Source organism: Nannospalax galili, unplaced genomic scaffold (genome assembly GCF_000622305.1).
Source record: "Nannospalax galili isolate Female #2095 unplaced genomic scaffold, S.galili_v1.0 scaffold300, whole genome shotgun sequence".
Classification (NCBI taxonomy): domain Eukaryota; kingdom Metazoa; phylum Chordata; class Mammalia; order Rodentia; family Spalacidae; genus Nannospalax; species Nannospalax galili.
The window spans coordinates 824,846-848,267 of NW_008347322.1; the positions used below are offsets into that span (position 1 = coordinate 824,846).

The 23,422-nt window shown below is 52.3% G+C and overlaps 1 long non-coding RNA gene across 1 annotated transcript; it reads left to right on the forward strand.

Moving 5' to 3' along the window:
• The first annotated feature begins 10,096 nt into the window (after positions 1–10,096).
• On the forward strand, positions 10,097–19,792 carry LOC115072182. The gene is made up of 3 exons (XR_003851252.1): positions 10,097–10,215; positions 11,468–11,660; positions 19,685–19,792. It is a non-coding gene; the product is annotated as an uncharacterized LOC115072182 (long non-coding RNA).
• The last annotated feature ends 3,630 nt before the right edge of the window (positions 19,793–23,422 follow it).

Here is a 23,422-nt window from a genome sequence, read left to right on the forward strand (position 1 = left end):
AGTGTAATCTCTAAGGCAGTCACAAGAAAATAACACATAAGAAATTATAGCAAAATTTAAATGACACACTGAAATATGTATTTTATTCAAAGTACGCAGCAATGGAGGATGCAAGCAGCAAAATGATAGAAGTGTGATCTTTTTTGTGAATATCTGTATTAAGTGTAAACAGATCAAACCTTCAATTAAAAGGCAGAGACTAGCAAATGGAGTACAAACAACATGACCCAATTATAGACTATCTATGCAGCTGACTCACTTTACAACCACAGATACAAATAGATTGAAATTAATAGACTAGAAAAAGACATTCCTGCTAGGTGTGGCTGTGCATGCCTGTAACCACAGCTGAGGGAAGAGGACTTCAAGTTTCAGGCCAGCCTGGGCTACATAGCAAGTTGGAGGTCCATTACGGTAACACAGTGGGGAAGGGGGGCAAGGGTATTTTCTACAAGATCTCCACGTAAACGTTTCTCAGATGAGAGGTGGTGTCGCTACACAAATCAGACTAAACAGACATTGGTAGAACTTTGTGTAACAACAAAGCTTTGCTCTACCCTGAAAGTATAATAGTCATAACACGTATGCAGCCAACAACAGAGCCTTAAACACATAAAGCAAACCGGAGAGAACTCTGGGAAAGGGGAAATGGATAATTCCCCACTTGCCTGCTCTCCCAAACAACTGGAGAGAAAATCAGCAAGGAAATAGAAAACGTCCCCTGCACTCTGTGAAGCCTCCGCAGCAGACATCTGCAGAGTGCCCCACCCACAGGGTGCTGGGTCTTCCCTGGAACACAGCGAGCAGTCTCAGGACAGGCAGATGTGACTGAGTCTCAGTACGTTCAAAAAGACTGGAATTGTACAAGGTCTGTTCTCTAACCACTGCAGAATGAACAAACATATAAACACACTTAGATACGCGCATTTGTGAATATGTTAGAAGTTAGCAGCACGGGGAATTTGGAAAGCTTGTAAATGCTAGGAAATGAAACGTCCTTTTTTAAAAAAGTGGGAAATAGCTGGGCGTGGTGGCGCATGTCTGTAGCACTTGGGAGGCAGAGACAGGCAGATCTCTGTGAGTTCGAGGCCAGCCTGGTCTACATAGTGAGTTCTAGGACAGCTTGGGCTATGGGGAGACCCTGTCTCAAAAAGGCAAAAAAAGAAAAAGGGAAAAATGAAAATGCTTTGAGGAGATGGAGACAAAGACAGACAGCTCGTATCTTCAGATATGCAAATAAGGCAGCACTCGGATGGACACGTCTGCTTTAAAAAGAACAAGGCTGGACAGATGGCTTGGTGGCTAAGGAAGTTTGCTACACAAGCATGAGGACCTGAGTTCAGATCTCCAGCGCTGATGGAAAAAGCTGGAGGTGGCTGCACATGCTTGTAACCCCAGCACTGTGTGGGGTGGGGATGGGAGGATTGCTGGGGCTCAATGGCCACCAGCCCAGCTCCAGGTTCACTGAGAGACCCTGTCTTAAGAGAATAAGGTGGCGAGTGACAGGACATGTAATGGTTAATCTTGGGTGTCAAATTTGACACACCCAGGAAGGCGGAATCTCAATGGAGGCATTTCCTTCATCAAACTGGCCGTGGCCATGTCTGTGAGGCATTTTCTTGATTGCTAACTGATGTAGGAAGGCCCAGCCCACAGTGGGTGGTGCCGTTCCTGGGCATGTGGGCCTGGGTTGTATTAGAAAGGCAGCTAAGGGGCTGGAGAGATGGTTCAGATGACTCAGTGGTTAAGAGCACAACTACTCTCAAAGACCCAGGTTCACTCCCAGCACCCACATGGCAGCTAACAGCCATCCATAACTCCAGTTCCTGGGGATCTGATGCCCTCTTCTGACCTCTGCAGCTTTGCACGACATGGATGCACCTACCTACATGCAAACAATACATTTAAACACAGGAGAAATGGCTCAGTAGTTAAGAGCACTGGCTGCTCTTGCAGTGGACCCAGATTCAATTCCTAGCACCCACATGGCGGCTAACTGTCTGACTGTAACTACAGTTCCAAGGGATCCGACGCCCTCTTCTGACCTCTGTGGGCATTGCACAACACAGGTGCACTTACACACATGCAGGCAACACGCTCATATATATATATATATAAAATAAAAATAAAATGTTAAAAATAATCTAGAAAAGAATAAACATCATTTAAAAAAGATGCTGTCTGTCCATAAACAATGTCACGTGCACCCCCAGCCGCTGCTGGCTTTGTTGTGGACAGAACAGCTAGCTATGGAGCTCTTACCTCAGGCTGGGCTGCCTTCCCTGGGACAGCACCATGTGAGGCTGTGCTTCATAGACACAATCCTCAGCCCCCGACCGAAGATGGAGAGGAGAGGAACATTTGGATCTCATTCTTCACAACTCCAAGGAGCTCTGTGTCCTGGATGTCTGGCCTCCAGAGGGAGCATGTCCCTCAGGGGACACCGTAGAACCCCACTGAATATCAGCCCAAGAGATCATCCTGGATGAATCATTGGCTGAGGGCAACAGGCAGCTGGTGTCACGCTGATGGGCAGGAAAGAATATTGTGAGTACCCGGGTGACCTATGGAGACACCTGATGTGTGGCTGCCCCGCTGCGATGGTCAGTAGGGGTGTTAATTATTTTTCTTGTTGTCGTGGCAAAATACCAGACAAAAGTAAATGAAGAGGAAGGGGTTTGTTCTGACTCACAGTTTTGAGGGTGCAGTCCATCATGGTGGGGAAGGCCTGGTCTCAGGAATGTGAGGTGCCTGGTCACATAGCATCCACGGTCAGGAAGAGGAGAGAGAAGAAGGCTGGTGCTGAGCTTCCTGCGTCCTCTTTATTCGGTCCAGGACCTCAGCCCGAGGAGTGGTGCTGCTCACGTTCAGGACGGGTCTCGCCACCTCAGTTAAACCTCTCTGAAACCCCTCGCAGATGCCCAAATGTGTGTCTCCTGGGTGATTCCAAACTCTGATCAAGGTTAACCATCACAGTACGTAAAGCTGCAGCCTCAGTCAGCAAAGTGCATCGCAACCTGGGGCTCCAGATCCCGAGGTGAATAGTGACCTGGGAAGGAGGGGGAGGCCAGGAGGAGGGAGCCCAGACGGGATGGATGGTGGCTCAGGGGATCATTGCCCTTGGCCTGGAGACTGGTCATCAGAGCAGCGCTCTGAAGGAACGACTAAGAAACACGAGCATTTTGTGTAAGCCAGTCAGTGAGACTTTAGCTGGCAGCTGTGCACTCCGCTTTGTGGAGCACCAGCCCCAGGAGGGGAAGGTGTGGAGAGGGTGAAACCCCGGAGACAGAGGCCACTGCTGCTGTTTGGCCATCTGGTAGGACTCATGTCCACGTGAAGGACTCCTGCAAATCGGTATAGGACAGCCAGCAGGAAACAGAGAGATGGCTTATCTGAGACGTCATAAAACAGAATTTCTAAATCAGTTTAGGGGTTTGCTGCTTTGGGAGCTGTGAGGGAATTGCCACTCAAACCCCAGGGCAGTGTTATCACTCCTGTGTGGAGACAGGGCAACCTCGTCTCTCCTGGATGCTGGCTGTGCACGGCTGCTTGGCCACCTTGGAAAACTGTTAACGTCAAAGCTGGACATATGTGTACCTGGGGCCTGGTGTTCCACTGCCCAGCTGGATGAAGATACAGAAGAGTGGTGGCCTATATGTGCCAGAGGCGACACAAGGGTCCTCCTTGGTGTATGCAGAACAAAATGGGCCCGTTACTAGTAGAACCAACTCGGACTATCTGCCTGAGGACTAGCAGACCACAGTGCTGGCTCCAGTCTGGTACTTTTTACCCTAGCAAGCTGAAGAACAGTGCTAGCCAAACAAACACACATGCCAATTCTAAGTAGGTGTCCTGAAACACAGTCTCATCTAAGGTGTCAGCTGATGGAGGAGGGAGGCCCTGGGCCTGGCCCTGTCTACATAGCTGGGTTGGGGAAGGCTGGGGTATGCTGTTCTGTGTGGTAGAGGTGGGGAGACATGATCCCGTTTGAAGTCACAGGGCTGGCATCTCCAGTCTTCCATCTCTCAGTCCATGGTAGCATCCGCTTACATGGGGAGAGAGTACAAACAGACTGTTACGAGGAGAGGGAGCAGGCAGACCCCTTCCCACCTTGCCTCCATTCTGCGTATGGCATTGTTACTCTGTGTGTGTATATGTATGTGTACATGCGTGTGGAGGCCAGAGGCCAACGTTGGTAATCTTCCTCAATTTCTCTCCACCTTATTTATTTATTTATTTATTTACTTAGGTCTTTTTGAGACAGGTTCTCCCTGTAGCCCCAGCTGTCCTGGAACTCACCATGTAGACCAGGCTGGCCTTGAACTCACAGAGATCCACCTGCCTCTGCCTCTCAAGTGCTGGGATTAAAGGCGTGCACACCACACTCGACGTATTTATTTTTTAAAATTTTATTTATTTATTTTTATTTTATGTGTATGAGTGTTTTATGCCTGCATGTATGTAACGGTACCTGTGCTGTGCAATGCCTGTGGAGGTCAGAAGGGGGCATCAGATCCCCTGGAACTGGAGTTATGGAAGGTTGTTAGCCACCATATGGGTGCTGGGATTCAAACCCAGGGTCTTCTGCAGGAGCAGTCAGTGCTCTAAGCCTCTGAGCTATCTCTCCAGCCCCTACTTATTTATTTCTGAGATAGACTCTCTCACTGATCCTCGAGCTTGCTGATTCTGCTAGTCTGGCTGGCTCCAATCCCTGACTCTTGGCTTCACCTCCCCAGTGCTGGGATTACAAGCATACCACAGCACCTAGGTTTTCGCTTGTGTGATAGGGCTGAAACTCAGGTCCTCTGCGTATGTGGTAAGCACTTTAAAAACTAAACCATATTCACAGACCCTGACATTGTTACTTTTTAAAGAAGAGCAATTAAAGAAGATGATACTATATCCGTGGGGAACAGTGTTCTTTCCAACTGGATGTTGGCACTGTCCCCAGACCCACCCAATCCAGTCGTCTCTCTTCTGACCCCAGGGCCCCCTGACCTGGGCACTGGAGGCCAACTAGGCTTTGATTCCCTCTCCACCACTCCATGTAGGTCTGGGTGTTCAGGGTTTTTTGGTTTTTTAAAAAAATTTCTTTATTTTTTTAAATTTTGTGTGTATGCATGTATTGCCTGCATGTAGGTAAGTGTACCCATGTCGTGCAATGCCTGCAGAGGTCAGAAGAGGCTGTTGGATCCCCTGGGACTGGAGTTAAGGACAGTTGTTAACTGCCATGTGGGTGCTGGGATTCAAACCCAGGTTCTCAGCAAGAGCAGCCACTGCTCTTAACTGTTGAGCCATCTCTCCGGCCTCAGGACCTTGTTTTTTACAGATACAGAATACAAAGCTTAGAGTCTTTGTAACTTGCTCATGTTAACACAGTAAGCTGGTAGTTCAACCAGTGTTGTTAACCGCTGAGCCATCTCTCCAGCCCCGGGTGTTCAGGTTTTACAGCTACAGAACTGGGCCAGGACAGCTGCCAGGCCCTCCTCCGGTCCTTCCCACGTCTGCTATGTCATACAGATGATGGGCAGTGGGCCCCAGTTTCAAGTCTTCCACGGCAGATAGATATATTGATTGGAGCGCAGCTCTTGGGGAGGCTGACATAGATTATGTTTGTGCACCGGGTGGAAGGGATTTCTCTAACTTTAATTATAGTTTAGGAGTCAAATCTGCCCTTTCTGCTGGTGTCACGCCTCTTAGTAATTACTTCCCGGCACTCTCTCAGCCGCCCTTACGAGGCCTCCTGCATGCTGTGAACAATTAATTTGTAGGCTGGTAATTGGTTAAAACAATATTTAAAGTAATTGGCTCAATGTCCCTTTTAAGGAGGGGCTTGAAGGTGTGACTCTGAGAAGATCCATTTCACAGCTGGTGCGCCGCCCCAAGCCCCTGGATGCTTATTGCCAGACGTGCTGGGCTTCTAGCGGGCCTGGGGTAGCAGTGACACCAGGTAGCACACTGGCCCTGTGGGAGGTAGAGGCAAGCTCATGGGTTTCTTCCTGTGTTAAGGCAGGACTGACCAGGACACTCAGAGGCTGAGGGGCCAGAGGCTGTATTTGCTGAGACAGCTTGCTGTTGCCTTGAGTCTGAGGCTAGTCAGGTGCAGTAGGCAGAATCCAGGAGGGCAGGTGTGGAGGGTGAAGGTGCCTGTGTGTGTGTGTGTGTGTGTGTGTGTGTGTGTGTGTGTGTGTGACAGCATGTGAGTGGAGTTTAGAGGACAGCCTGTGAGAGTTGATGCTCTCTTTATACCATGTGGGTCCAAGAGATCAAACTCAGCGCATCAGGCTCAGCTTTTACCTGCTGAGCCATCTTGCTGGCCCCCCACTTTGTTTTCTTAGACAGAGTCTCTCATTGGCCTAGAGCTTGCAGATTAGGCTGGGCTGGCTGACCAGTGAGCCTCAAGGAACTCCCTGTCTCTCTCTGCCTTCCAACACTGGGATTCCAGGTGCGTCACACCACACTTTATTTTATTTTATTTTTATTTTTTGTGTATGAGTGTTTTGCCTGCACGTATGTAAGTGCACCCATGTTGTGCAATGCCCAAAGAGGTCAAAAGAATTGCGTTGGATTCCCCTGGAACGGGAATTACTGACGGTTGTTAGCTACCATGTGGGTGCTGAGAACTGAGCGTGGATCCTCTGTAAGAGCAGCCAGTGCTCTTAACTGCTGAGCCATCTCTCCAGCCTCACCCTCGGCTTTTTAAAAATGCAGATTGTGGAGATCGAATTTAGGCCCTCAGAACTTTACTGGCTGAGGCTGAGCTATTGCACAGAAACCACAGAGACCAGGGTGGGGCTGTACTAAGCCTGAGCTTCCAGAGGAAGGGTGAGGACACAGGGACCTGGGAGGGGAAGGGAGGGGGGTCTGGGTATTGGAGGGGTAGCAGAGGTCTGAGAGCCAGAGTGAGTCCTGTCTTGCAGGGCCTGGCAGCCTTAATAAGAGCTCTGGGGAAGCGTCTATGGAAAGTAGTAACTGAGAACCTGCCCAGAGCCTGACACGCGCTCAGAGGTTTGTTTCGAAGGGCCCATTCCACTGGGCCACCACGGTCCACACGCTTCCCTTGCGTGAGTTTGGCAGCCCCCACCCTGAGTTTCAGGCAGCGTCTAGAAGGGCTGTGTCCATGCGTCTTCTACGGAGAGCCTGATAAAAGGGCCTAGACTGAAAATCAATTTCCTAAAGCTGAAATCAATAGCAATAACTAATATTAATACTGATGACCCTGCTGCAACACTGTATGTGGCCGGGCAGGAATTGTTTCTAGGACAGGCAGGGCCGGCCGGCAGTGTGGCAGGGCCTAGGTACCAGAAGCTTCAGTGGGCTGCACACTTAGGTTCAGAGGCCTGTGCAGCCCTCCCCTCCTACGTGAAGCAGCTTTTTTCCTTTTTCTTCCCAAGGTTGGGTTTTCTCTCTGGGTCCCTAGATGAAGGGGCTCGTTCCCTACATGGGTGCCAGAGTCCTGACATGAGCCATAAGCCCCGGGCTTGCGACCTCAGTTCCTTAAGAGCAGGCACTGGGGTGGGCGTTTGTGATGCCCTCGGGCCTGCAAGATCCAGTGTTGGGTTTGGCCAGTGGGGAATGTGGGCAGCCACAGAGGACAGGAACAGGGAGCAGGGCAAGGGAGGACAAGCCCACAGGAAGTGGGCATTCAGTTCCGCTCAGCACCTTGGGTCTGGCCTGGCCTCTGTAGGGCCCTCTCTGCTGGGGATGACCTGGGTTTTTGTTAGTGTCTGTGGAGCTAGGAGCCCGGAGGTAGAAAGAGAGGACACTCAGAGGTCAGACTCCTCCAGGGACTCTCCCCTCCAGCAGGAGTAATCGCTAACTCCCATTTTCCAGGTGTACACTGGGGGCTTGGCAGGGCTTTCCCCAAGCCAGATATAAAGTCAGAAGGAATCCTGAAGGTGTCTGTCTGTCTTCCACACCCTTGCATCACCAAGAGATGCAGTGTGCACTCCAGTCCAGGCAGCAGACCCCCGAGGGTGGGAAGGAAACCACCAGTGGACTATTTACAAGGTCTGCAGGAGGGCACTGTGTTTGCCCAGTGAGCATTTTAAGAACATATTGGAGGACTGGGTGGGAGTGCAGCTAAATAGTAGGGTTCTTGCCTAGCATGCTTGAGGTTCTGAGTTTGATATCTCTAACAGAGAGAGAGAGAGAGAGAGAGAGAGAGAGAGAGAGAGAGAGAGAGAGAGAGACCTATGCAGACCAGGCTGGCCTCAAACTCAGAGTTCTGCCTGCTTCTGCCTCCCAAGTGTTGGGATTAAAGGTGTGCACCACCACACCCAGCTTTTCAGTTGGAAACTATTATATGATGTCACATATGTGGACACAAAATTAGACACTTTCTGGATACATTTTGGCAATCTGAAAAGTAAACATCAAAACAAAGTGGAAACCTGGAAATAAGAGAGTAAGTCAAGGACTGCTGTGTAGATGGGAAGGGGTGGCGGGATATAGAGATGGATCACCTCAGGAGGCGGAGGGAATGCTTGTCATTGGTCACTGTCTTAAATGCTAAGGTCCAGGCAGGGAAGTCGAGGCAGCAGGAGCTTGACGCACTGCTCACACCCCACCCACAGTCAGGAAGCAGAGAGAGGAGAACGTTGCTGCTCCTGCTGCTCGGCTCCCTTCTCCACGTACAGAGCCCAGGATCCCAGCCAGGGGATGGCGCCACCCACAGCGCTGACAGGTTTTTCCCACCTCAATGAATGCAATCAAGAAAATCCCCCACAGGCAAGCCCAGGGGCTCATCTCCCTGCTGAGTCTAGATCCTCAAGTTGACAAGTCAAGTTGACACTGATGGTCAGTTAGCACTGACAGCACTGATTATCACAGTCACTTAAGAAAGGACAGAGCAATGGAGTTAAAAGGAAGGGTTCAGGATTCCCAAGAGGATCACTTTTTCTGGTCTAGAAGTCCAGAGTTGATTTATTAGATATTAAAAAAGACAGGACGGGGGGATGAGAGACGGCTTAGTGGTTAAGAACACTTATTCTTCCAGAGGTCCTTGGTTTGGTTCCCAGCACTCACATGGCAGCTAATAACCATCTGTAATTCCAGTTGTAGGAGAGCCAAATTTTTCTTCTGGCTTCTGTGGGCATTGTGTACACATGGTGCACTTACATACACACAGGCTAACATTCATACACATAAAATAAAAGTAATAAATACAATATAAAGGTGTACGCCTTTAATCCCAGCACTTAGGAGGCAGAGGCAGGCAGGTCTCTGTGAGTTTGAGGCCAGCCTGGTCTATGTGCAATGAGTTCCAGGCCCTGAGAGGGATGTCTCCTTCCCAGACGCTCACCTGAACCTCAGCCTGGCGTTATAAGGCAGTTGGCAGAGCACAGAGTTGGCTGAGCAGAACTTGTACCTTTAGTCAGAGTTACATAGTAAGATCCTGTCTAGAAAACCCCAAATAAATAAGTAAGCAAACAAATAAAAATAAATAAATAAAGTAAAAAGAAGAGAGTCTGTCCCTGAGAGGGATGTCTCCTTCCCAGACGCTCACCTGAACCTCAGCCTGGCATTATAAGGCAGTTGGCAGAGCACAGAGTTGGCTGAGCAGAACTTGTACCTTTCTGACAGCAGATTCTGGGTGAATTTCACTCACAAACAGGCTCTCTGGGGTGGGATTGGGTCACCTTACTCTCCACTCTATTCTAGGCCAGCCTAGCGACCAAGGCACCAGATGCAGTATCTGCCACTGTTTTGTGAATTCGTGCAACTGAGGACATGGATCATTCCCTTTGATCCTCTCGAGGGGTGATCCTCATGGGGGTGAGGGCAGGGACCGCAGCCCCACTGGGGTACTACAGGGTGGGGACTTGGGATGAACACGAGCTGGGCTGGAGCCTCAGGCAGGTTCCTGGCCAAGGTTAGAAGATAGGTCTCCTGCAAGGGGAGTGGGATGGTGCCATGCAGGGCACAGCAGCTAAGTGACTGTGCCCAGCTGACTTGGCACATGGGTTGCAGGCATGGGACGATAGCTCTGTTCCCTCTGTAAACACTGTCTGGCAGATTGGACTCAGGCTGTTTTGTGAGCCAGCCTCTCCATCTCATATACTGTGGCTCACACTGGCCCAGGTTCCATCTCAAGTAAGTTAAGAGTGGAAAGGACTGTTGACTGTTGCTTTGGCTGCCAGAGAGGAAGAGAGGGGTTTCACCCTTTGAGTTTGCTCTCATACCCTTGCTACAAGCCACATCCACATCCTTTGAGTAAGTCATTTGTGAGCCCTGGCACTCATGACCTTGGCAATCAGAGAGACAGTCCTGAGCCTCAGTGTTCTCAGAGGATTCTGGAGGACCTGGTGGGAAGAAAATATACAGCTGTGGCTCTGAACCCCACACAGCTTGTGCTCTGAGCTGTGGGTGAGGTGGGTGGGCAGGGTGTCCAAGTCTACCTGCTTCCCAGACGGCAGGGTTAATAGGCTAGTGTGAGCCATAGAATGCGAGGTGGGGAGGCTGGCCCCCACCTCAGCAGGACACCCCACTTCCCAGGTCCTTATCTCTCAGATCCTCCTGAATATATCCAGTGGATAGAAGGCTTGAGACTTGGCCCTGGCTCTGTTTCTAACAGGTACCATGAGGTGCCATGTGATTCCACCTGACAGTGGCCCTATCTCTGGGTCTCAGTGTTACAACTGTGGGTGGGTGCTGGTGGCCGTGATCTCTGGGGATAGGCAGGAGGGCGATGCAGCTTCTTCAAGGCCTGGCCCCCACTTCGACCCTGGTTATAGTTAGCTCAGTTCAGTGCTTGCCGTAGACCTACTCTGGGCTGAGCCCCACCTGGCTTCAGGTGGTCTCCTGCCTGTGGCTTCTTGGCTAGCCACCTGCTGAGGCCCTGTTTGCCCTGCTGTCCATCCACCTGACCTGGGTAAACAGACTGAGGACAGGACAGGTGGAGGGAGAGGAGATAAGGCCTGGCTGATGGAGGCCGGAGGTGAAGGGGCTCTCTCACCTCATTTGCCCTATGGGTTTATTTACTGTCCCCAGATGTTCACCTGTCTCCCCCATCACGCCTAGGTATCAACCACCAGGGTGGTCAGAGGCCTGACACCTGGTTCCTGGGACTCTGTGGGCTCAAGGGAGCCAGGTTGCCCACGATGGATACAATTTAGCAGAGTCCAGGCTCCTGGAGAGCCTTGTTGGTCTCTGGGTCTAAAAAGAGTTTGGTAGCTGGCAGTGTCCAGCAGCAAGGTGACACTGGGGACAACCCTCAGGGCAGAGCTTGCTCTGAACGGACTGAGGGTAAGTTGGAGGGACTCACCCAGCCCTTTGCAGAGCCCATGGTGTGTGGAGGACAGAGGAGGAAGGTGCCTGCTGTTGTGGGCCACCATCACACAGAGGCTATAAAACTGAAATACTACCCACACTGGTGGCCTGGCCTGGGCTCAGCATCTAGTCTCAAACCAAGTCTATCTGAACATCCCACCCATTCAGTTCATCCCACCACTGCCCTCATTTGCAGATGCACAGCTGGAGACTCAGCGGAGCAGGGAGCAGTCCGCCCGCTTCTCTTCTTCCTGAGATGCTTCCAGAGGGAATTCTGACCCAGTGGGGTTTGGAGTCTTCCCCTGAGTGAGTGCTGACAGCTACTGCCAGGATCCATGAACGTCCAGAAGAAGCATTAGAGACGCTTTGTCTCAAGCCGCCTCTCCGAGGTTCGTGATACCCCAAGGCATGCCCTTGTACTGTTAACTTTCTGTAGATCTTTGGCCACAGATGAGGCCAGCTAGAGATGCTGCAGAGTTAATGCCCTGTGAATGACTCTCAGTGGAGGGCAGTGGGCGGGGGACCCCTGGGACCCCCAGGTGTGTCATCCCTTCGGCAGCAGACATGCATCTTGGGAAGCACCCATTGTCTCCCTTCCTCCCTTCTCCCTACGTCAGCAACGTGTTCCTGGTGTTGCCGCTTGAACCTGAACCTTTTACTACTAGCTAAGACAGCTAACCACTGCATCCCCTGAGGACCCCCTCCTCCCACCAGTGCATCTCCTGAGACCCCTCACGGTATCTCCTGAGACTCCCTCTGCATAATCTGGTTCCCAGCTCTGGTTTGAGGAATTCAAGACCCTTGTGGCCAGGGGGAGGTGGCTTTTGGCTAATGCCTGGTGGACCCAGATTGGCTCCTCTGAACCATCTTACTTGTGCAGTGTTAATGTTGTGTCATTAGCAGTTGGAAAACCCACAGGAGGTTAAACATTAAGCAGTGAGTGCTGGGAAATGTGCTCATGTGTGCCAGAGCGGATGGTCAAGGCTGTGGCCCTTGGCCTTGGCTAAGACTTCTCTAACACACAGGCTCTCTAAACGACTGTCACGGAAGGCTGAGGAACCAGGAACTCCAATGGGCCCAGGAACCTGCCAGTCCCTCAAAGAAACTCTCAAGGGACATGTGGTTGGACAGGGTTGGGTGGGATTTTCCAAAACGCCCTTGGGGTCCTTGGGCTGGCTGAGTAGAAAGCTTCTTCCCCCAAGAAGGTATAGCTCAGCCTCACCCGGGTTTAGGGGCCCAGTGGGTCCAGGGACAGCATGAGGCCATCTTTACCAAGACCCAGAAGTTATCCACAGGCAGGAACCAGGCTTCACACACAGATCTGTGAAGACAAGGGAGACAGCTCCCGGGCCCAGGAGGACCTTGGAGGCAGGTCTAGGAAGACTCTCTGGTCATCCCATGTTCTGCCCAAAACATGTGTTCTAGGGTTCCCTGTTCCCCACTGTGGCCCAGATTAACACCGGCCGCCTGCCATGTCTTCATCTAAGTGCTGGGATGTTGGAGCCTCCTGAGCAGGCTGTTGTGGGTCTGGTGACTGCATGGTGGAGCGTGTGACTGTGAGAGATGAATGGAACTTTCCATCTATGCATGACAACAGGACGAACCAGGTTAATGTCGCTTCCTACAGTGCGGCAACATCACTGGTTTCCTGCTGTTTGAGGCTGTGCAGTCAAGATTGGTTAGTGCCAGGGTCCTGGTGTCACCCAATCTCAGTCAATATGAGTGACAGTCCAGGGAACTTTGAGGCATGCTGGTCCTGGGACCAACCATGGTAATGGAGAGTGGCCAGAGACCTTGGCTAGCCTCTTGGTGACTCTTTACCCTTCCTATAGCAAAAGGACAGAGTTTTAGGCCAGGGTCCGATGGGGCTGTGGGCAGTAGGATGGGAAGTGAGGGAGGCGGGTGACCCTGTAGTGTCGGGCACTGGACTCTGAAGTGTAGCCAAATGGGGACAGCGTCCCTGTTCTCAAGGCTGGGGTCCCTGCCATTGTCTGTGTAGAGCTTGGTGATCCCAGGGGATCCCTGAGCTTGGCACAGCCTCAGACCCAGGGTTCCCCAATGGCCTATGTCAGCATGGTTTTCTCAGGACCTAGGGGGTAGAAGTGGGAGGCCCAAGGGCTAAGCCACAACCCTCAGCCCTGCTCTGCCAGGATCAGCCTAGTGACTTGAGAGTTCGGTTTCCACAGCTTCCTCCCTCCCTCCCTCCCTCCCCTCCTTCCTTCCTTCCTTCCTTCCTTCCTTCAAAACCATATAGACATTTTATTATGTATTTATTTATTATTTATTTTTATTTTCTGAGTGTGTGTTTTGCCTGCATGTAAGTGCACCCATGTATGCAATGCCTGTGGAGGCCAGAAGAGGGTGGTGGATCCCTTAGAATTGGAGTTATAGATGGTTGTTCGCCACCACGTGGGTGCTAGGAACCAAACCTGGTCCTCTGCAAGAGCAGCCGGTGCTCTTAACAGCTGAATAGCTGAGCCATCTCTCCAGTCTATCCCCCCTTCCTTCCTTTACTTATTTTGTGTGTGTATGCATGTGAACCACAGATCACACGTGGAGAACAGGATAACTTCTGGGAGTCAGCTCTCATTTTCCATCAGGTAGGCCCCGGAGATTGAACTCAGATCGTCAGGGTTGGTAACAAGCCTTTACCTGCTGAGCCATCTCCCAGTCCTCCGTCTTCCTTTTCCTTTTTAAAAATTTTTAAAATTTGTTTTTGTTTGTTTTTGCTTTTGAGACGGGGTCTCCCCGTAGCCCCAGTTCACCTGGAACTTGCCATGTGGACCGGGCTGACTTTGATTTTACAGAGATCCACCTGCTTCTGTCAGTCAATGAAGGAAGAACACACACAGACACACACACACACTCACGCACACCTACCCCTACACCTGCCTTAAAAGTTTTTTTTAAAGATTTATTTTTATTTATGTGTATGCCTGCATGCTTGTGTGAGGGAGCGTGCATGTGAGTATGGCCCAGGGAGGCCAGAAGAGGGTGTTGGCTCTCCTGGAGCTGAAGTTGTAGGAGATTGTGAGCCGCCCAGTGTGGGTGCTGGGAACTGAATTCCAGTACTTTGCAAGAGTAGCATGTGCTCTTAGCTACTAAGCCATCCTCCAGCCTTCCATCTTCTTTAAAGGTTTAGTCCTTCCTTGTTTATTTACCCCCGGGTTAATTTTTATGTCGTGTGACAGGCAGGGTAGGGTGGGTGGAGGACAAAGGACATTTTAGCTGCTCCAGTGAGCACCCAGTTCCACGTGTAGCAGCGCTGCTCACTCTGACAAGGCTGTGGGTAGCAGGAGGTTTTGGTTGAGTCTCCACTGGTGTGTTTACTAGCTGTGTGAACCTAGGTGGGTTATCAACATCTCTGAGCTTGTCTCCCTGTTTGTGAAGAAGAAACTCCTAACACAGCTGAATTTGATCCAGTTCAGGGTGAGGATGAGCTGAGGAGCATGGCTTGGTGTGGCCGGGTTGCAAGTTCCTACAAACTCAGAGGCTTAAAAGAACACGTCGTGGGATGTGGTGGCGCACATCTGTAACCCCAGCATTTGAGGGACCGAAGCAGATTGTTGTGAATTCGGGGCCAGCCAGGGCTACAGAATGAGACCCTTTCTCAGTGAGGGAGACAAAACAAACAATGAATAAAATAACAACAACACTACGGTGTGTGGAAGTCTCTGGCTTGGTTCACCTGGGGCTTGTGCTAGGCTACACCTTTACACCAGGCAGCCTGAGGGTGTTGGCAGGGTTGGGTCCTCACCTGGATGCTGGGAGTGGGAGGGAGCTGTTTCCTGGCAGAGGGTGGCGGGGCGACATCTTTGTTGCCGTGTGACTCTGGAGGCTCTCCTGGTGTGCCCCGCCACTCCCATCTTTTGTGTTTCTTCTCTCTGGGCCGAGCACAGAGGGTTCAGTTCCTGTCAGCTGTCTCAGTGTTAGCTGGTTTTCCTGGGGCCTCACCGAAGCCTCTGGGCTTAAGGTCCTTTTGAAGATCTTTACATCTGGGGATGGTATCGTGTGTGCCTTTAGAACTCTGCCACCCTGTGTGGCTGCCTCCCAGCTGCACAGTGACACGATTGCACAGTCCACTGGCACATAAGACACTGTGTGAAAGTGCACAGAAGAAAGGACGTGTGAGCACAACAGAGAAGAGCCATGGTGAGGGGTGGGGCCGGCCCTCACCTGGCCTGCCAGGTTGTCATCAGGAGGAGAGTGACATTTAAGCCAAGTCCTCAGGGATGGGAAGGTGAGGCTGTGCAGGTGTGATTGAGGGTGTGATCCAAAAGGTAAGAGCTACCTGTGCAAAGGCCCTGGGGCAGAAAAGGGGTCAAGTAGGGGAGGAATCCAGAGAAGTTCTGTGTGACTGGGAAGAGCGAGCTGCTGGGGGCGAAGGCTGGAAATCCAGCAGCGGGGGCCACACATGACCCACACACCCAGTGATGCAAGGGCATGGTGGCCCCTACCTTTGTCCCAAAAGAAATACATTAAATTCATAAACATGTCAGGGATACAAGGGCATGTGCAACCAGGGTGCAGGGGTAAACCCTGAGGTGGCCTCCAGGAACCCCCATCTTTGGGTAGCTTTCTCTTTCTTCCGGTGTGGGCAAGAGCTGTGATTTACTTCTAGCCAACAGAACATGTCAAAGAGGGAAGGATTTTGCAGATAAAGTTTCTTATCTGTTGAATTTAACTTAATCAAAAATGCCAGGCATGGTGGTGCATACTTTTAATCCCAGCACTCGGGAGGCAGAGGCAGGCAGATCTCTGTGAGTTCGAGGCCAGCCTGATCTCCATAGTAAGTTCCAAGACAGCTGGGGCTACGGGAAGACCCTGTCTCAAAAAGACCAAATAAAATAAAAAATAAAAATAAATAAAAATAAAAAGAGATTCTGGATAGGCCTGGTCAAATCAGGTAAGCGATTTTGAAGAGAGTCCAGAAACCAGATAATTAAAGTAATAGCAGCTCCCTCTCCCTCCTCCCTTTCCTCCTCCTCCTCCCCACATCACCCCTCTGCTGACTGAAGACACAAGCATCCACCAGTTCCACGACCACAAAGATTCTGCCACCGTCTAAGAAAGCGTGGGAAGGTGCAGGGAGCTAACTACACTGCCTTCAGCCAGAGCGGGCTCAAAGACGCAGAGCCCAGAGCCCACCAAGCTGTATCTGTGCTCCCAGTTTACAGGATAAGGAAATGGATAACAGGGCTTTGAGGCTACTGAGTTTCAGGCTTGTGTTGTTTGTGGAAGATGAATGCCCAGTTGAACTAAGAGCCCCTTAGGGCCATGGCTCTCTGGGTACCCACAGCCCTACACACAGAACTGGGCAAAGGCCTAAGACGAGTCCACCTGCATCCAGCCAGCTTCAAGTCGTCTTTACCTGCAGTGACTTTGTACATGAGGGAACAGTTGCTGACTTAAGAGTGGGAGGCATCAGTGGGAAACATCACAGCCTCCTGGTCCCCACTCCCCACTCCTGCCCTGCAGGGGACGCAGCAGTGCAGCCCAGCAGGCTTCCATCAGGCCAGCCTGGCTTGCCTCAGGATCCTGCTCAGCACTGCTCACCAGATAGGAGCCTGCTGGCTGTGGTAGACTGGTCACTAAGCAACAACCTGTGCTGGGCAATGAGGTTGCAGAGTGACCTCAGAGCCCTCCGCCATGGTGTTGACCTCTGGGCCTCGAAGGCTGCCTGTCCCCACAGTTCAGGAGGCCCTCCCAGGTTGTGCTGTGCTGCCCGCCCTGACACAAGCTCTTTCAGAAACCTGACCCCAGTGCTTAGAAGACAGAGGAACTTGGTTTGATGTCTAGAAATGGCTTTTTATCAGCGCACCCTCTGGGAGTCTGGGCCCAACCAATGAAATTGTGTCTGTTGACTCAAGGAGTCCAGGAAAGTGGGGCTGACGGTTAATTGAGATTTATGGCTTCCCTTGAGCTTGACCGCCTAGGAGCTCTGTAACAGTTGAGCTAAGTGGTGTTAAGTGGGAGGGGGATGCCTGGTACAGAAGGTGGCTGTCTCCCACCCCATCCCTCTGCCCCTCTTCTCTACCATCTTCACCCCGCCCCCCCCCCCGGCTCCCTGTGACCTGGGGGGTCGGGGAAACACCCTAGTGAGTGACTGCTCAAACTCAGGGACACAACTTGCTATGGGTGTGACCCCATGTGGTCCCCTCTGTTGGCTGGGCCCCAGGATGTGGGTAGGCAGGGGCTCCCTAGGCAGGGTGGGGCTCTGACTTTCCAGGCCTGCAGCCCTCCTGTCTGGGCTCCTCTGAGCCAGGGTTGGGAACCTGGGCAGTATTTGTGAGGGGAGGTAGGCTATCAGCAAGACACCCCGTTCAGCAGGTGCTCGACAAGTGTGCCTGGTTGTGCTTTGCTAAGGGAAGGATCTGCCCAGTGAACCCCCAGAAGTGGGGTCCCAGGCCCTGCTCAGGCCAAAGGAGGGGCTCTCCATCTACTGCCTAGGTGGGAGTGAGGTGCTGGTCTCCAGAAATGTGTAAACCCTGAGGGCCGGCCTCTGGTTTGCAGAAGGGAGGGGGTCTTCTAAAACAAGGCTGATCCAGATTACAGAGCTTCCAATTGCTGCTAGGTGGTCACCTTACCTTTGCCTGCTTCCTTACTCATTCTGAGGGTAAGTTAAAGCATAGATCGGCCTGGCGGCTGTTCCTGGGCTGTCTGCCAGCCCAGTCACAAGGGGAGCCGAGTGTACTGGTCCTTGGCATTTGTGGACAGGGGGCCTATGATTGGCATCATTAGAGAGACTCCAGGATGGAGGGCAGGGCGACCTCTTCCCTAGGCTGGCAGCATGCAAGGCCAGGCCTCTTGGAACCGGGATGAAGATGAAGGTGGGCCAGGGTGGAGGCAGAAGGCAGAAGGAAGGAAGGAGGGGATGAAGGGAGGAAGGGAGGGAAGGAGGGAGGGAGGAAGGACAGACTATCTGGCACTAGGAGGCAGGAGGATCCCAAGTTTGAGGCCAGCTTACCACATAGTGTTAAAAAAAAGTCATATGTACACCCTGACACATACACCGCGCACGTGCACAAATATATATATATATATATATATAATATATATTAAAAGAAGGGGGCCCAGGATGTGAGGAGAGGCTGGGTGCCTGCATCAGATTCGTGTGTGTGCGTGTGCGTGTGTGTGCGTCCCTGCTCAGCTCACACAATGCATGCAATTGCCTCCAAAGAAGCGGGATGTTCTTTAGAAAGAGGATGTGCTTTTGAATCTCAATCGGCTGTTTCAACAATGTCTGTTTAATTAGTGTGTTTTGAAGAGGAAATGAAGGAAAATTATAACTCATGGGAGAAAATGGCTGCTACGTGCTCAGCTCTTCTGTGGCTTCCCAAGGGGCCACCCTGGGTCCAGCCACCCAGTCCAGCAGAGAGAGGGAGTGGGTGGGTGCACACAGGGACCATTGGCAGGTGGGTGTGATGTCCCATCCTGGTGCAGGGCAGCAGGGTACAGGGCCACCCTTCTCTTGTGAAGGGTTGGAGGAAAGTGGTTCAGTAACAGAGAATAAGGATCGACCCAGGACCAGGTTTGAGTTCTAGTACTACCATGTCTGTGAGAGCTTGCCGAAGCTCCACTCCATTCTTCATTTAGAAAATGGTGGCAACAGTTATGAATCAAATGAAAAAGAAAGGTTTTGTAAAGTATCTTGACTATGGCTAGGTATGCCTCAAAGGATCCAGGAAAGACCCACATAAGAGCTGAGATCCGTCTGAGTCTGAGGTCCGGGTGCAAAAACCTTACCTGGGCTCCCTAGGAGTTCAGGAGGCCACCAACTCTCAAGGTTCTGTCTCTGGCCCCCCAAAGCACCCGCTCCCCTCATATGCCTGCTCTCCCTGGGCTGAGGCTCCCACAGACGCTCCAGTAAGGGAGGCTTGGATGGAGAACCTGTTCCCTACCCTGACCGCCCGACTGCTAGAGCCCTAGCCCCTTTGCACTCCTGTGCCCCTGCTGGAGGGTCCTCCACATGGCCAGCCAGGCCTTGCGGTGCCCAGATGTGGGCTCTGGCCAGGGCTGGAGCTGGAGAGCTTGGGCTCCTTCCAACACACTGCCCCTCGGCTGATTAAGGGAATGTGCTAAGAGCTTGAGGAGCTCAGTCTTGGGACAGGTGTGGGAGTCCCTAGTGTGTGTTGGGGAATTCGGATGTTCTCCATGCCTGGAAAAGCAGGTACAGGCATGATGCAGTTACCCGAGTCCATAGGAACCCCCTCTGGCGAGCTCTATTTAAAGAAATGGTGGTCGCCCCTTCCTGAAAATCCAGCGGCTGGGTTAGTGCCACGCCTCTGCTCTTGGGTTACAGGGAACTGTGGCCACCCTATTTGGAGCTAAGGAAACTGAGGCATGGCATGGGGGGAGGTAGGGGGATGACACCTTTGGTGATGGCAGGTTGGGTTCTGTCCTCAACCTCCAGGTACTGAAGCCCCTTCCTGGTACTGTGAGGAAAGCAGCGAGACTTGGAACCTCCTGCAGAACCATGGCCAGAGAGACCTGGGTGATCCAAGCTGCTCTCCCGGGGTGAGCTCGCCTTTGCTGGGCCCTTCATCGTGCCCGTCCCCCCATCCTGCCCACTCCCACCCCAACGCCAACTCTGCCAAGTGCTGTGTGCCCACAGGGTTCGTGCAGCTGCCTCTGCGGCGGCTGGCTTCCCGCGTCCCATTGTTGGGTGCCTGGGAGCCTTCCAGTCCCTCACGGCATGAACGGGGTTGCTGTAACCATCTTGGCATGAGTCTCCTCTTGCCCCTCCCGAATGCGTTCCTTCCCTCTTGTGAGGCTTTGGGCCCTTTCCCTGACACGTTCGTTCCCGAACGCAGCCAGGAGCTGGCAGGACACCTCCAGAGAGGCGCTGGCAGCCACCCAGAGTGCCAGCTTCAGCCTCTTGTTGTGGTGATGTGATGAGTCTGTCCAGATGAGGAGCTCCCACCCTCTCATCCACTGCACGGGGTCCTGCTCTGTGCCTCCCTCCCCTGCTTCTTCACTGTGAGGATGAGCCCCTTTTTTGTAGAGATGAGGGAGTCTAGGCCCAAAGATGTTCAGCAATGGCCTTGAGGTGGCAGGAGGGGATTTAACCAAGGGCAGGCTGACTGGAGGCAGGGCTTGGTACCAAGCCCATCCCCCCGGTCCTTCTGCACACACACAGTTCCTGTGTAACTGCCCCTCCCCCACCCCCGTGTACACTGTCTCCTTGCAACTCTGCTCAGGAAGGGTGTCCCTCAGGAAGCAGACACCTCCCCCCTTAAGTTCCTCCCTAGGGTTGAGAGCCCTCATAGAGTTAAGCCCTGGGCTTCTGGGACATCCTGTGGGTCTGGGCCATCCTGCCAGCTCCAGGATGGTCTTTTCAGGTGAGGAACTGAAGATCCCCAAGGCAGGCCACACCTGGAGGCCACTGGTCACCTTTCAGCACCTTTACCCTGCAGACTTCGGCTAGACTTTGTTGAATGATGAGTGGATAGATGGATGGCCAGATGTGGGGTGGCCAGATGCAGAGGCAGGAAAACAGATGGATGGCTGACTAGAGCATGACAGGATGCATCACAGAAACTTCAGAAAGCTTCAGACACCCCAAGAGAGAGACATGTTGGGAGGCAGAATCACAGTCCAACATGAGAATCCAATCTTGCTGAAAGGCTTTCTTGCACCTGTGGCAGACATGAATAATCAATGCTGTTGGATCAGGGCTACTCTCCCACTGAGCCTGGCTCTCAGCCCTCCCAATGAGCCAAGAGCAATGGATTGCAGATGGCTAAGGAGACCTATCTCCAGCTGTGACTTACCATTGGAGACCTCAATCTCCCTTCTCTTCCTCTGGAGACCCCCTCTCCACATCTGCCTGCTTCAGGACAAGCATCAAGGAACCAGGGGTCATTGCTGCACCTCGGAATGGCTTCAAGCACGTACAGGGTTCCAGCTCCACCATAACCCCATGCTGTGGCTCCGTGCACCAGAGGGGGCTACTCAAATCCCCCTGGGTTGTGCTTACAGGCCTGGATGGGCCTGGAACTGCATTTTTGCCAGCAGGCTCTGGGGTATGGCCCTAGGTAATCTCATCTATATGGCTGGCTGGGTGCTGTTCTCTGTCCTCAGGAGGTATACAGCTCCTGGCAGAGTGAGCTGATCAGAAGTGAAGGTCAGAAGCCTCCTGACCCTCTCCCTCTGTATCCCTATGCCCCTCCAGCCTGGGGTTGGTGTCCCCATCTGAGGGCCACGCTGACTTGTTCTCAGATGTTCCTGGGGAGAGACCATCACAACCCACTCCAGGCAGCCACCTGCCCAGTGTTCACTGGTTGGACCTCAGCAGCCCCTTAAGGGAGCCCCATCGTCCTGAGGCTCCTCCTGGAGCCCATCCTTCCAGATGGCCTGTGTGTGTGTGTGTGTGTGTGTGTGTGGTGTGTGTGCGTGTGTGTGTGTGTGTGCGTGTGTGTGCGTGTGTGTGCGTGTGTGTGTGCGTGTGTGTGCGTGTGTGTTTGTGTGCGTGTGTGTGCGTGCGTGCGTGTGTGTGTGTGCGTGCGTGCGTGTGTGCGTGCGTGTGTGTGTGCGTGTGTGTGTGTGCGTGTGTGTGCCTTGTTTTTGAGGCAGAGTGTCTCACTGGGAACTGGGGCTTACTGATTAGGCCGAATTACTGGCTGGTGAACCCCAGGGATCTGTCTCTGTCTCCACAGCACTGAGGTTACAAGCGCATGCCACCACACCGAGGGCGTGTGTGTGTGTGTGCGCGTGTGTGTGTGCGTGTGTGTGTGTGCGTGTGTGTGTGCGTGTGTATGTGTGCATGTGTGTGCGCGTGTGTGTGCGTGTGTGTGTGCGTGTGTGTGTGTGCGTGTGTGTGTGCGTGTGTGTGCGTGTGTGCGTGTGCGTGCGTGTATGTGTGTACTTGTATGTGTGCTTGTGTATGTATGTTTATGTAAATGTGTGTGTGGTTGTATGTAGATGTGTGTTTGTATTTGTGTGTCCAGTCTCTCTTTTCCCTAGCCCAGGTGAGATGCTTCTAGATTCCCAGATTAACCCTAGTTAAAAAAAACTGTTGAGAACACCCCTAACTGTCCACACTTTGTGCCTTTCATCCATCTGTGGTGACTAAGGGGTCAACTTGACACACCTGGGTAGAAGGGCCCTCAGTTGGGGAATTTCCTCCATCAGACTGGCCTGTGGACATGTCTATGGGGGCATTTTCTTGATTGCTAATTGCTGTAGGAGGGCCCAGGCCACTGTGGGCAGTGCCATTACTAGGCAGGTGGTCCTGGGTTGTGTAAGAAAATGAGCCTGGAAGCAAGCCAGAGAGCAGCGCTCCTCCTCAATTTTGGCTTCAAACTCCAACTTTGAGCTCCTGCCTTGGCCTCCCTCGATGATGGACGGTGACCTGTAAGACAAATCCTTTCCTTCCCCAAGTTGGGCTTGGTCAGTGTCTTTTCACAACAACAGAGACGCAAACTAAAACACTATTGTGTAAAAAATGCCACATTTGGGGCTGTGGGTGTAGCTCAGTGGGTAGCGTGTTTGCGTGGTATGCACAAAGCTCTCCGTTCCTTTCCCTCACCAAATAAACTGGGTGTGATCTCAGAACTGGGGAGCTGGAGCCAGGAGGATTGGGAGTTCAAGATCATCTTTGAATTCATAGTGAGTTCAAAGACAGCCTGGGCTAGACCCTATCTGGAAAACAAGGTCATACTGGTAAAGGAAAATTATGTGTGCTTGTTTGTGTGATCTCATGACCCCAGACACAGATTTTTCCCCAAATTTCTTCAGATGTGTGACTCAGCCCCTCCCCTGCATCCATGACCCATCAGAAGTAGCAGCCACGGATCCTATGCTGGGACTTGACCTGGCTCAGGCAGAAGGCCCCTGAGTTATGGTGACCCCTTGGGGGTCCAGCGCCTGTCTCTGTGGCTGGTGCACCCGTGTCTGAGTTCAAGCTCTAACCCCTCAGAACTGTGAGACTTCAGATCCTTCACTACCTCTCCAGCTCTCCTTCCCTGTGGACAATTCTGCCTGCTCACCAGCGTCTAGTAGTTTGGGGAGAGTCGTGTGGAAGAAGGTCAAACAGGAGGTGCCGAACAAGCCTTTCATCAGCATGGTTTGTGCCTTGTGGTACGGGACAGCTGTGGTCCTGAGAGGCAGGCTTGAGCCAGAACCAGGCCATGCCTGTGCGGTGCTGGGT